We start from the raw sequence: 12,476 nt of genomic DNA, 5'->3' as shown, positions 1-12,476 counted from the left end.
CGCCCAGCCACACGAGCTCCCATCGCCGGAGTTGGCCGGACGGGAGACGTCGTCGTTCTGTGCTTAGCACTGGCGTTAGCCGTCGATGTGGCACCGTCATTAGCGGTTAATGACCCCGCTAATTAACCCACACTCTCATTAACATGCGGGCCCCACTGCCTAACTAACCAGCTAACAAAATAGATTAAGATTAAGCTAAACACAGTGGCCCCATGCGTCGGCGTTGACCTCGCTGACATGGCCGTTGACCGGACCCACCTGTCTCTGACACAAAATGTCACTGGGTCACTGACCAGTGGGTCCCACTGGTCAGGTTTGACCTAGACCGTGCCCCGTTGACCTGCTAACGTCATGATGATGTCAGGCTGATGCAATAATCCTTTTCTGGAATTTAAATAAATCTTAAATGATTTATTTATTTCAGAAAATATCCAAAACTTTGAAAAATCATAGAAAATAATCTATAACTCCAATGGAAATAAGTTATATATGAAAAATGATCAGAAAAATATGAAGAATCTGTTTACGCCATGTTCATGCATGTTTGAGCAAGTTAACATCATTGTTTAGGACAAACTATGTAAGTGGCATTTGATTATTCACATATGAAGTTTGAATTTGAACCTTGGGTTCAAACCAACTTCATCTAATCTGGACTCTAGTTGCATTAGCTCAAACACAAGCATATTGCCATGTCATGATCATGAATCATATTGTTGCATTGCATTGATTTTGTCCTTCTCTGTTTGCCGGTAACCATCCCCTCTCAATAAACGATGTTTCCGACGACATGATCGATGACACTAATGAAGAGCTATATTATCTTCAGGAGTGCCAGGCAAGCAAAACCCCCTTGTTCATTCCGATACAATCCCACTCTCTCACTCCTGTTCTCTTTTACTGCATTAGGACAACAACGATTCAACTGGTACATGCTGCGGTAGTTGAACCTCTTTCCTCTGCATGACCTGTCATTGCCATAGTAAATAGATGAAACCCACTAGCATGAGTAGGAGTTGTTTGAGCCCCGATGTGCCTACTCATTCATGCTTGTTTGTCATGCCTGCTACTGCTTAGAGTTGAGTCAGGTCTGATTCATCGGGTATGAATTGGAATGGTGATGAACATGTCCTACTGTGTGTGAGCTAAGTGTGTGAACACGATTTGGTAAAGGTAGTGGTGAGAGGCCATGTAGGAGTACATGCTGGGTTGTCTCATTGAAACCGTCCTCAGGAACTAAGTTCTGTGTTTGTGATCCATGAACAGCTACTACCACTCATTGGGATCCTAATTGACTCTCTTGACTTATTAACCGCCCTTGTCCTCTGTCCAGGAGTTGCAACTAGTTTCTGGTGTTTGTAGGATATGTGTTGGAGGCCGTGCGTAGCGCTGACCCTAGGGGTGGGCTATGATGCAGTAGATACACCATGGCACGGTGTACCGGGCGCCCGTTTGGTGTCCCAGGAACCCTGCACACATCATTTGGGGTTGTGAGCGAAACTCCGACCGGATCTCCTCGCGGATGGAACCTGAATAGGCGATAAACCTGGACTAGAGACTTGTGTGGTTAGTCAGGTCGTGGCCGACTCCCTCGCCAGGCTTCGGCTTGAAGGTTGCCGAGATACACGACGTGTACATGGTGGTAAGTGGCGAGAGCATGTGTGAAGAAGTACACCCCTGCAGGGTTAACATCATCTATTCGAATAGCCGTGTCCGCAGTAAAGGACTTCTGGGTTGCATGTACAGTTCATAGACAAGTGAAAGTGGATACTCTAAAATGCACAAGATAAGCGTGAGTGATATGGATGGTATTCTCGTAGGGAGACGGGAGCGGATCCATATTGGTGTATTGATATGGTGAATATGTGGACTCGTGTGCGCCACCTCAAAAGAGTTACTTGCATTCGTAGTTTAAGATAGCCACCGAGTCAAAGCTGGCTTGCTGCAGTTAAACTCCACCACCCCCTTTGTTGATACCGATGCATATGTAGTTAGTTCTAATGTAAGTCTTGCTGGGTACATTTGTACTCACGTTTGCCTATTTTATGTTTTGCAGAGAGAGCCAGTCTCGCTAGTAGTTCTGTGTGGACTTCGACATTTAGCTTGATACCTCAGCTACGATCTTGTGCCCTCGACAGGATCTGGTAGATAGTCAGGCTTCTCATCCTTCTTCATTTGTAGATGTCTGTACCCAGACAAGTTAAGCTTCCGCATGTGCTTGTTGCTTGTATGCTCTGTATGTTGGGGTCATGAGACCCATGTTTGTAATGCTTGGCTCCTCGGAGCCTCATGAATAAATACTTTGAGTCGTAGAGTCTTGTTGTGATGCCATGTTGTATTTACACATATCGAGCATATTGTGTGTATGATTTGAAATGCTTGGTATGTGTGGGATCCGACAACCTAGTTGTTTATCCTAGGTAGCCTATCTTATGGGGAAATGTAGTCTTGTGCTTCCATGAGCCATAGTAGTCCGCTACAGCCCGGTTCACCAGAGTCCTGCTAGCCCAGCACTACTGCTCCGGAACACTTGACTGGCTGGCATGTGATTCACTTCGTTCCTGTGTCTGTCCCTTCTGGGAAATGTCACGCGATGACATCCGGAGTCCTGCCTAGCCTGCTATAGCCCGGTTCACCAGAGTCCTGTTAGCCCAGTGCTACAGCCCGGATTCGCACGCTGCCGACCGACATGCTCGATGTTGATTCATGTATGCCTGTCCCCGTAAGTTAGTGCCACTATGGGTTCACGACTAGTCATGTCGGCCCGGGTTCTTTGTCATATGGATGCTAGCGACACTATCATATACGTGAGCCAAAAGGCGCAAACGGTCCCGGGCTAGGTAAGGTGGCACCCGTGGGAATACCGTGCGTGAGGCCGCAAAGTGATATGATGTGTTACATGCTAGATCGGTGTGACTTAGGATCGGGGTCCTGACAAGTGCCTCCTTATTACGCGCAAAATAATTATTCCTCCACCTGACAGTAGGGAACCATCGGACATGCCACCGTATTTCATGAAAAAAATGTTTCCCCCCTGACTGCTGGGATCCACCAGCTACATCTTCGCATGCAAGGAAGTGCTTGACAGTCGGGACCCACCTGGTTGAAGCATACGTAGCGTTGTCATTCTGGTCGCGAACGTGTACGTACATACTAGTCGATCGGTCTGTCTGCAGGCTGCAGCGATGAACTGTGGCCGTGTAAGGAAGGGCACGTGTCGTAGTACAGGCATGAACGTGTCGTAGTAGAGGCACGCACGCAGAATGTACACGTACGTACAGCCAGGGTGCAAGAAAGTAAATACAGCCACGTACATACATACGGGCGGGGTTTTGAACGCCTACTCGCGCATACATACGGCCAGGGCTCGTTTACATGGCTGGGCCGAAACGGAGAAACTGCGTCATCGTCGTGTTCATGGAGAGGCAACGGAATGTGTCATGTTCATCAAGAGCCAACCGGCTTGGACGGAACAGCCGATTGAAACGAGGCCTGGCGTACCGCAGAACGGAGGAAACGGCCTTGTGTTCGACCGGCCATGGTCGAAACAGGATCCTGATCATCGAGAGGGGTCTGGCGTACCGCAAAACGTAGGAAATAGACTTCTTTTGGTCCTCCTATGGTCAAAACGGGGTCCTGTTGATCGGGAGGGGTGTGGCGTACCGCAAAACAGAGGAACCGGACTTGTGTTGGAGTGCTACTGTCGAAACGGGGGTCCTGTTCATCGGGAGGGGTGTGGCGTACCGCAAAACGGGACTCCATGGGATACTGTACATCGCCATCGTCGACCTCCTCCAGCCTCCACGGGCTACTGTTCGTCCACCGTTGACCTCCTCCAGCCTCCACCTGTGACTGTTCATCCACGGGCTCCAGTTCATCCAGCCTCCACCGCTCCTCCATCGTCTACTGTTCAACCAGCCCTCTCCATGGGGTCCTGTTCAACCACCCCTCCACGGGCTACTGTTCATCCAGCCCTCCACTAGCTACTGTTCAACCAGCCCTCCACGAGGTCCTGTTCATCTAGCCCTCCACAGGGTCCTATTCATCCACCCCCAATTGGCTTGATCGGGGTCCTGTTCATCCAGCGGCAACGGCCTCTACTACCACGGGGTCCTATTCATCCAACCCCCACCGGGAACTGTTCATCAAACCCCCCCCCCCCCCCAACAATGCTCATTGTTCATCCAGAGGCAGCATCGATCAGCTTCAGTTAGCAGTAGTAGCAAAGGAATTGCTCGATCGGGTTCAGTTAACAGCCATCGCTCGATCGCTCGGGTTCAGTAACGCGTATCCTGCAGTGCAATCGCTCGGGTTCAGTAGGCGAATGCCTCGCTCGGGTTCAGTTAGAGCCCAATGCCTCGCACCCATGCGTGTAAGTGTACGAGAGAAACGCGCATCGCTCGACCCCTGACCACTCACTGTAACCAGGAACTCCCCGATATTTTCCTTGCCCTTGCTTCTACCACGGGTTTTTCCGTCATGGACGGCCCAAAGAATGTCATGCAACTGCGTCTCCGGCCCGCCCAGGATGAAAAGCCCATTTTATGTCATGATGTTTTGTCATAGAAGTAGGAGCCCACCACATCTATGATGATACCGGGTTTTGTCACAATTATCATCATAGAAGTGTCATAAGCATGATAGAAAAGAATTTGTTCGGCCCAAAATGTCATGGATGTGTCTTTTTTTAGCGATGGATTATACGCACTCTCACCCTTCCACCATTGCTAGCCTCTCTAGTGATGCACAACTTTTGCCGGTACCTTAAACCCACCATATACCTTCCTCAAAACAGCCACCATACCTACCTATTATGGAATTTCCATAGCCATTCTGAGATATATTGTCATGCAACTTTCCACCGCTTCGTTTATTATGACACGTTCCATCATTGTCATATTGTTTATTATAACTCATGTCTTGGAATTCACGAATGATGGGAATGTTTTCAATGCCCTCGAGTGGTGCAGTATTCAACGCATTCAAGGCATAAAGTCATGCCTCGGCGTTCTAAACTAGATGAGCTTGGTAAGCAATTATTTCATCAGAAGGGTGTAGCAGATGGACGATCTTAGTGTCGCAAACTATAGAAGCAGTATGCGCTTTCAACCAATCCATTCCTAGAATGAGGTTGATGCTACAGGACTTCAGTACAATGGGAGAGACAAGGAATTCCAGTCCTTCGATTGCAACGGGGACGTCGTTGCGAATCATGGAGGTCCGACATTGGCCCGCGGAAGTGTGTACTAATAGCGAAGTGTTCATGTCCTCGCTTTTAATGCCATGCATGAATGCAAAATCCTCTGACATGAATGAATGTGATGCACCTGTATCAAATAAAACAGATGCAGGTACTGAATTTACGAGGAGTGTACCCATCACAGTAGCAGGCTGGTCTAGAACTTCATTGAGATCAACGTGGTTGGCATGAACACGACCATAAGACTTGGCATTGTTGTTGCGAGGCTGGTTGCTTCCACGGCCAGCTGCAGGAAGGGCCAGTTGATTCTGGTTCTGTAAGCAGTTCCTGGCGAGGTGACCTAGTTGGCCACACTTGTAGCACAGACCATTATTGGGAGTGGGAACAAGAGCTCGGGGTGGTGGAGCTGGAAGTCTCGGCTGCCTAGTTGGTGGGGGAGGCAGACACGGTGCAGCATAAGACTGCCTTGGAGCAGGTGCAGTTGGCTGGTACTTGCTGTTGGGAATCCATATCCTACGCTTCTGTGAGGATGGGCCCGAAGATGAGCCCGTGTCACGGTTGCGCCTGTGAGAGCTCTGGTGTTCCTGCAGACCAGTTTCGACATTGATGGCCTTGTTCACCAAGGTGGCGAAATCAGCAAAGTCATGCACTAAAAGTGCGAGTTTGATGTCAGCTTGAAGGCCATCACGGAACTTCTCCTGTCTGCGTGCATCAGTTGCAATGTCTTCTTCAGCATAGCGGGATAAATCCAGAAACTCCCGCTGATAAGCTTCGACAGTTTTGTTGCCTTGGGTGAGATTGCGGAACTCGCGCTTCTTCCGGTCCATGACTCCCTGAGGAATGAAGCGGGCACGGAAAGCAGCTTGGAAGTCTGGCCAGGTGATGATTGTTCCAACTGGCAGAGTACGCCTGTGGATGTCCCACCATTGAGCAGCGGGTCCTTTCAGGAAGAAGGAAGCAAAGGTGACATAGCTCGCAGGGGCTACATCAGCAGACTCCATCTCATAGGTGATGTCACGGAGCCAGTCATCAGCATCCAGAGGCTGAGTTGAGCTGCGATACACAGTTGGGTTGAGGCGCATGAAATCCTGCGGAGTCACTTGGGCTGGCTGCTGGTTCATATTGGGGCGAGGAAACTGAGCCATCATATTTTCCATGAATTGGCGGTTCAGCTTGAACTATTGGATCATACCGGCCATGTACTCAGGCAGTGGTGAGGCATGGCCACCATGACCACGACCACCTGGTCTAACCATCCTGCTAATATATAACAGGGGTAGTTCAGCATTCAGAATTTGCAAGGGCAAAAATCATTCATGATGAAACATGCATAATGAAAGGAACACGTTAGATACTACATAGTAGTTGGCATATCTTACAAAAGAGATCATGCATAGAGTTCGGTACACAGAGTTTAGTACATAGGCTAGGAACATCATAGGCGGCATGTAGGCTCACGGTGAATGCATCTAACACTAACAAGCAAGCCTACATCAGTCCCAGGAGGAACTGTGGAGGTAGGTGTAGCCTGACAGCTGGTAGTGACATGAAGGGAAGTCCTCCACGTGAGTAGCCTGGGGTCCGCGGATACTCTTGTGCGGAACCCGACGCGTAGGTGGCAGGAGAGGACCAAGTGCGGAAGAGTAGCCTCCCACATCTGGCCAGCCGACGCCCCGTGGCATCACGGTCCTGGCAAGGTAGATCACAGAACGCGGCAGGTCACCAGATCGGACAGAGGGGTGCAACAGCGTCAGAGCATGGTACAGGTGCTAACGGGTGGTGTACAACTCGTGGCGAAGAGCTCGGTTAGCTCTATCCAGCCCATCAGCATGCAGAACGAGGTTCTGATGGTAGAAGGGCTCTCGGGTGACATTGGAGTAGGCAGCAGTGTAGTATCCCTCCGCACCAACATCGGATGCAATAGCAATGTGCCTGAAAGGGGAGGTGTCCAACTCCCGATACTCTCCACGCAGACGTGTCAGAGCAGCATAAGCAGCATCGTGGACCGCCATGTCGATAGTCACTCCAACACCATGAGCAGTGTGCAACATGGTAGTGGAGTCATACTCCCAAGAGTAGAGGTCGACGATGGCATGGTACTGCTCCTGGTTAAAGTCCTGGTACTCCTCGTAGACAGTGTACTCAGGGTGCCAGCGATAACCCAGATATGTCATCATCTCAACCAACACAGCAGGTGATCCTGAGGCACCAATGGCCGTCGTGTGGCGCACGACCTGTCTCGTGGGTTCCATCTGAAAACAAAGATGTTTCAAAGGAGTCAAATGACAGTGTGGATAATGTTCAATATACTACTATAAAGAATAGCTAGGGCTTATCCAACTTTGGGGTGAACATGGTCATGGGATCCTAATGTTACAGTTAGTAAAATCGTTTAACCCGAGTAGAAGAGAGTTTAGAGTCCCAGAGTAAGGATCGAGGAGTAAAAGATCATAATGCCACCCAAATGGTGACGTGGGCCCGTAAGGCACACATACATGTTAGTAAAAAATTTTCAGTGACTAGACTCGACTTCGGCCAAGGAGTGTGGAAGGGGGATTCCTACAGGCAGTCGGCTCTGATACCAACTTGTGGCGCCCCCGATTTGACCGTACACTAATCATACATGCAAACGTGTATGATCAAGATAAGGGACTCGCAGGAAGATATCACAACACAACTCTACAAATAAAATAAGTCATACAAGAATCATATTACAAGCCAGGGGCCTCGAGGGCTCGAATACAAGAGCTCGATCATAGACGAGTCAGCGGAAGCAACAATATCTAAGTACAGACATAAGTTAAACAAGTTTGCCTTAGGAAGGCTAGCACAAACTGGGATACAGATCGAAAGAGGCGCAGGCCTCCTGCCTGGGATCCTCCTAAACTACTCCTAATCATCGTCAGTGGGCTGCACATAGTAGTAGGCACCTCCCGAGTAGTAGAAGCCATCATCGACAGTGGCGTCTGGCTCCTTGTCTCCATCGTCTGGTCACAACAATCGAGTATAGAAAGGGGGAAAAGGAGGAGCAAAGCAACCATGAGTACTCATCCAAAGTACTCGCAAGCAAGGAGCTACACTACATATGTATGCATTGGTATCAAATGGCAAAAGGGGGTATCATATGTGGACTGAACTGCAGAATGCCAGAATAAGAGGGGGATAGCTAGTCCTTTCGAAGACTACGCTTCTGGTAACCTCCATCTTGCAGCAGGAGAAGAGAGTAGATGGTAAGTTCACCAAGTAACATCGCATAGCATAATCCTAACCGATGATCCTCCCCTCGTCGCCCAGTGAGAGAGCGATCACCGGTTGTATCTGGCACTTGGAAGGGTGTGTCTTATTAAGTATCCGATTCTAGTTGTCATAAGGTCAAGGTACAACTCCAAGTCGTCCTGTTACCGAAGATCACGGCTATTCGAATAGATTAACTTCCCTGCAGGGGTGCACCACATTTCCCAACATGCTCGATCCCCTTTGTCTGGACACGCTTTCCTGGGTCATGCCCAGCCTCAGAAGATCAACACGTCGCAGCCCTACCTAGGCACAACAGAGAGGTCAGCACGCTGGTCTAAATCCTATGGCGCAGGGGTCTGGGCCCATCGCCCATTGCACACCTGCATGTTGCGAGGGCGGCCGGTGAGCAGACCTAGCAACCTCCATTACAAAGGAAGTTACGTTACGCGGTCCAACCCGGTGCGCGCCGCTCAGTCGCTGACGTCATGAAGGCTTCGGCTAATACCACGACGTCGAGTGCCCATAACTGTTCCCGCGTAGTTGGTTAGTGCGTATAGGCCAGTAGCCAGACTCAGATCAAATACCAAGATCTCGTTAAGCGTGTTATCTTGAAGTAACCGCGAACGCCGACCAGGGCCAGGCCCACCTCTCACCTGGGTGGTCTCAACCTGCCCTGTTGCTCCGCCACAAAGATCCACACAGAGGGTCGTCGGGAAAGTATGTCCTTCCAGCCCCCAATTCGTGAATCAACCACGGGTACTCAACGAGCTGACCCGACTTTAGTCACAACATATATCATATAATATGTATATAAGTATATACCCGTGATCAACACCCGACGTGATCATGGCCCGATAGTATAGCATGGCAGACAGACAAGAATGTAGGGCCACTGATGATAAACTAGCATCCTATACTAAGCATTTAGGATTGCAGGTGAGGTATCAACAGTTGTAGCAACAATGACAAGCTATGCATCAGAATAGGATTAACGGGAAGCAGTAACATGCTACACTACTCTAATGCAAGTAGTAGAGAGAAGAATAGGCGATATCTGGTGATCAAAGGGGGGGCTTGCCTGGTTGCTCTGGCAAGAGAGAGGGGTCGTCAACACCGTAGTCGTACTGGGTAGCAGCGGCGTTGGTCTCGGTGTCTAGCGAGAGAAGAGGGGGAAGAAACAATAAATATTAAGCAAACAGATGCATGACGATGCATGACATGACAAAGCGTGATGCTAGGGGTGCCCTAACGCGGTATGAGGTGGTATCGGTGAAGGGGGGAAACATCCAGGAAAATATCCCCGGGGTTTCGTGTTTTTGGACAGATGAACCTGAGGGGGAAAGTTGCGTGTTCACTATGCTAGGGATGCATGGCGGACGAACGGGCTGCATATCCGGGTTCGTCTTGTCGTTGTGAGCAACTTTCATGTACAAAGTTTTTCCATCCGAGTTACGGTTTATTTTATATTGATTTTACAAGATTTAAATCATTTTTAGGATTTATCTAATTTATTAAATCCAAAATTATCCAAAACAGTATTTGCTGACATCATCATGACGTCAGCAGTTGACCTGGTCAACCTGACAGGTGGGTCCCGCTTGTCATAGACTATTTAGTTAATTAATAGTAGTTAATTAGGTTAATTAGTCATTAGGTTAATTAATCATACTTAGTTAATTTAATCAGAATTAATTAATTAATTAATTAATTAATAATATTTTTATTTTTAGTTATTTATTTATTTTAATTACTTTTTATTAAATCGTTCTGGGTGGGCCCCGGCTGTCATTGGGCCAGGGGCTTAGCGGGCGAATGGGCGCGGTTCTCGGGCGTGGGGTGCCGGGGCGAATGGACCCGGGCAGCCCGCGCGAGGGGGGGGGGGTCCGGCCGGTGGCCACGACGCCGGCCAAGCGGCCGCGGCGGCGAGGAAGCGGCTCAGGCGAGGCCACGGCGACCTGGGGATGTAGGGAGCGGCGCGGGAGCGGCAGTTGGCGTAGCTCACAGTGGCGGCCAGAGGCCATAGCAGCGAAGCCATGGGCAGGGTAGCGGCAGCGAGCTAAGAAGGAGGGGGCCGCGGGCGCGAGCGGGCGGCGGCCAGCGAGGGGGGTGTCGGGCGGCCGTGGTCAGCGCGAGCGCGCGCGGTGGCGCGGCTGGGCGAGGACGGCGACGAGGCGGGGGCATCCACACAGGGAGGTCCTAGCGGCGCGGAGCGCGGCGGCTGCGCGGTGGCGCGGGCAGAACCGTGCCGGAGCAGCAGCGAGCAGGGGGGGAGAGGCGCACGAGGCACGCGGCGGGGAGGCCAGCGGAGCGCGCGGCAGGGGTGCACGAGGCGCGGGATGCGCGTGTGTGGGGTGGAGGCGGCGGCCTCGGAGCGGCAGTAGGCGTAGAGGAGGCGAGGGTGCGTGCGGGCGGCTGCGGATGCGCGTGGGGGCCGACGATGGGCAGCGAGAGCGGACGAGCGTGGGAGGACGGAGGTCACGGCCATGACGGCGCAGTGCGCGGGTGCGGGACGACGCGGTGGTGAGCGCGAGCACGAGCGCGCGCGGGCGAGCAGGGGAGAGGATAGGCTCGGGCATGCTCACGGGAGAATCGTTGGGACGGGGGCAGCGAGCCGTGAGGAGGAGGATGGAGACGACACGGCGGAGCGGGAGGCAGACCGGTGAGGGAGCGCTCCGGCGAGGCGATGACGGCGACGGTGGTCTCCTCCCCCGATCCTGATCCAGTTGGGGGAGAGGGGGGAGATATTTTTGCTGGGGGGAGCGGGGTGTGTCGGTGGGCGCCCAGTGGAGTGGGGAGGGGGTTAAGGAGAGGAGATGGGCCGGCCGGGTGGGTTGGCCCAATGGCCAACTGGGCCAGAGCCCAGGGGGTTGCCTCTTTTATTTTCTTTTAGTTTTTTGTTTTTCTTTTTATTTATTTTCTTTTCTGTTTTAATTCATTTTAAAATACTTAGGCATTTTTATAAAAATGTGTTTATTACCACATAATTACATATGCAAAATATGGCACCTCCCGGACATTTTTGTTTTAAACTTTGAAAAACTCTTATTGTTGACATTATTCAAATTTGAATATTTGAAACGGTTTCGAACCAATGTAAGGTTAACAATAGTAATCGTGGTGACATGGCACCATTAGCGTGGGATTACTGTAGCTTGATTATCCGGGCGTTACACTCTAGGGCTGATGATGAACAACACAAGGGAAGAACAGCCTCCTGAGGTTGAGGTGTTCTTGAGCTCGGTGAGCTTGTGTGTGTGTGGGTGGACTGAATGATCCGTCTCTCTCCCCGTCCTCTCTAAGGTGGTGGCTAGTCCTATTTATATAGGCCCTGGTCCTCTTCCCAAATATCGAGCGGGAAGGGAGCCAACAATGGCGGGCTAATTCAAAGGGGGACAGCTAGTACAAGATATCCTGACAAAAGTGGCTTCGCCTGCCAAAGGCTCTAGTGGTGACGTCGTCTTGGGCTCCACGATGACCTTCGTCTTCCCGTCCTCCTGGTCTTGGTCTCGTTGCACCAATATAGCAAACTTTTCCTGATGCCTCGGTACTCTTCGCCTACGCTGGCCTCCTTAGCACCAAAGAGGAAACAAGGACGCTACGCGCGCTGGCGCCCGCCTGGTGTCGTGCGTCATGGCTCACGTCATGAGGGTCTAGTGAGGTTTGCCCCGCCTTGATATCTCTGCTCCTCGTGAGCCTGCCTAGCTAGGCTACTCCCGAGGAGGTCTTGCGTCGTCCGCCTCGTGAGGCTTAGACCCTCACGAGGGTCTTGGGTGTTTTGTTGGTGATGATGGGTCGTACGGCCTGCTGGCTCAGCCACGCTGCGGGCCGCAGGCAGGAAAGTCTGGGGACCCCCATTCCCAGAACGCCGATAGTCCCATCTGGACACGGGGGGAACCCTCTATCTTGTATCTTCACGGCCCACCAGTCCGGCCCACGTCACATAGCCCGAACGCCCGGGGACCCCCTAATCCAGAACTCCCTCACCCGCCTTTGGCGAGCTCTATGTTGGTGTAGATGTCGCCCGCCTTTAGGCGAACTC

Source organism: Triticum urartu, chromosome 4 (assembly GCF_003073215.2).
Source record: "Triticum urartu cultivar G1812 chromosome 4, Tu2.1, whole genome shotgun sequence".
Classification (NCBI taxonomy): Eukaryota; Viridiplantae; Streptophyta; class Magnoliopsida; order Poales; family Poaceae; genus Triticum; species Triticum urartu.
Note: the sequence above shows the minus strand (reverse complement) of the source record.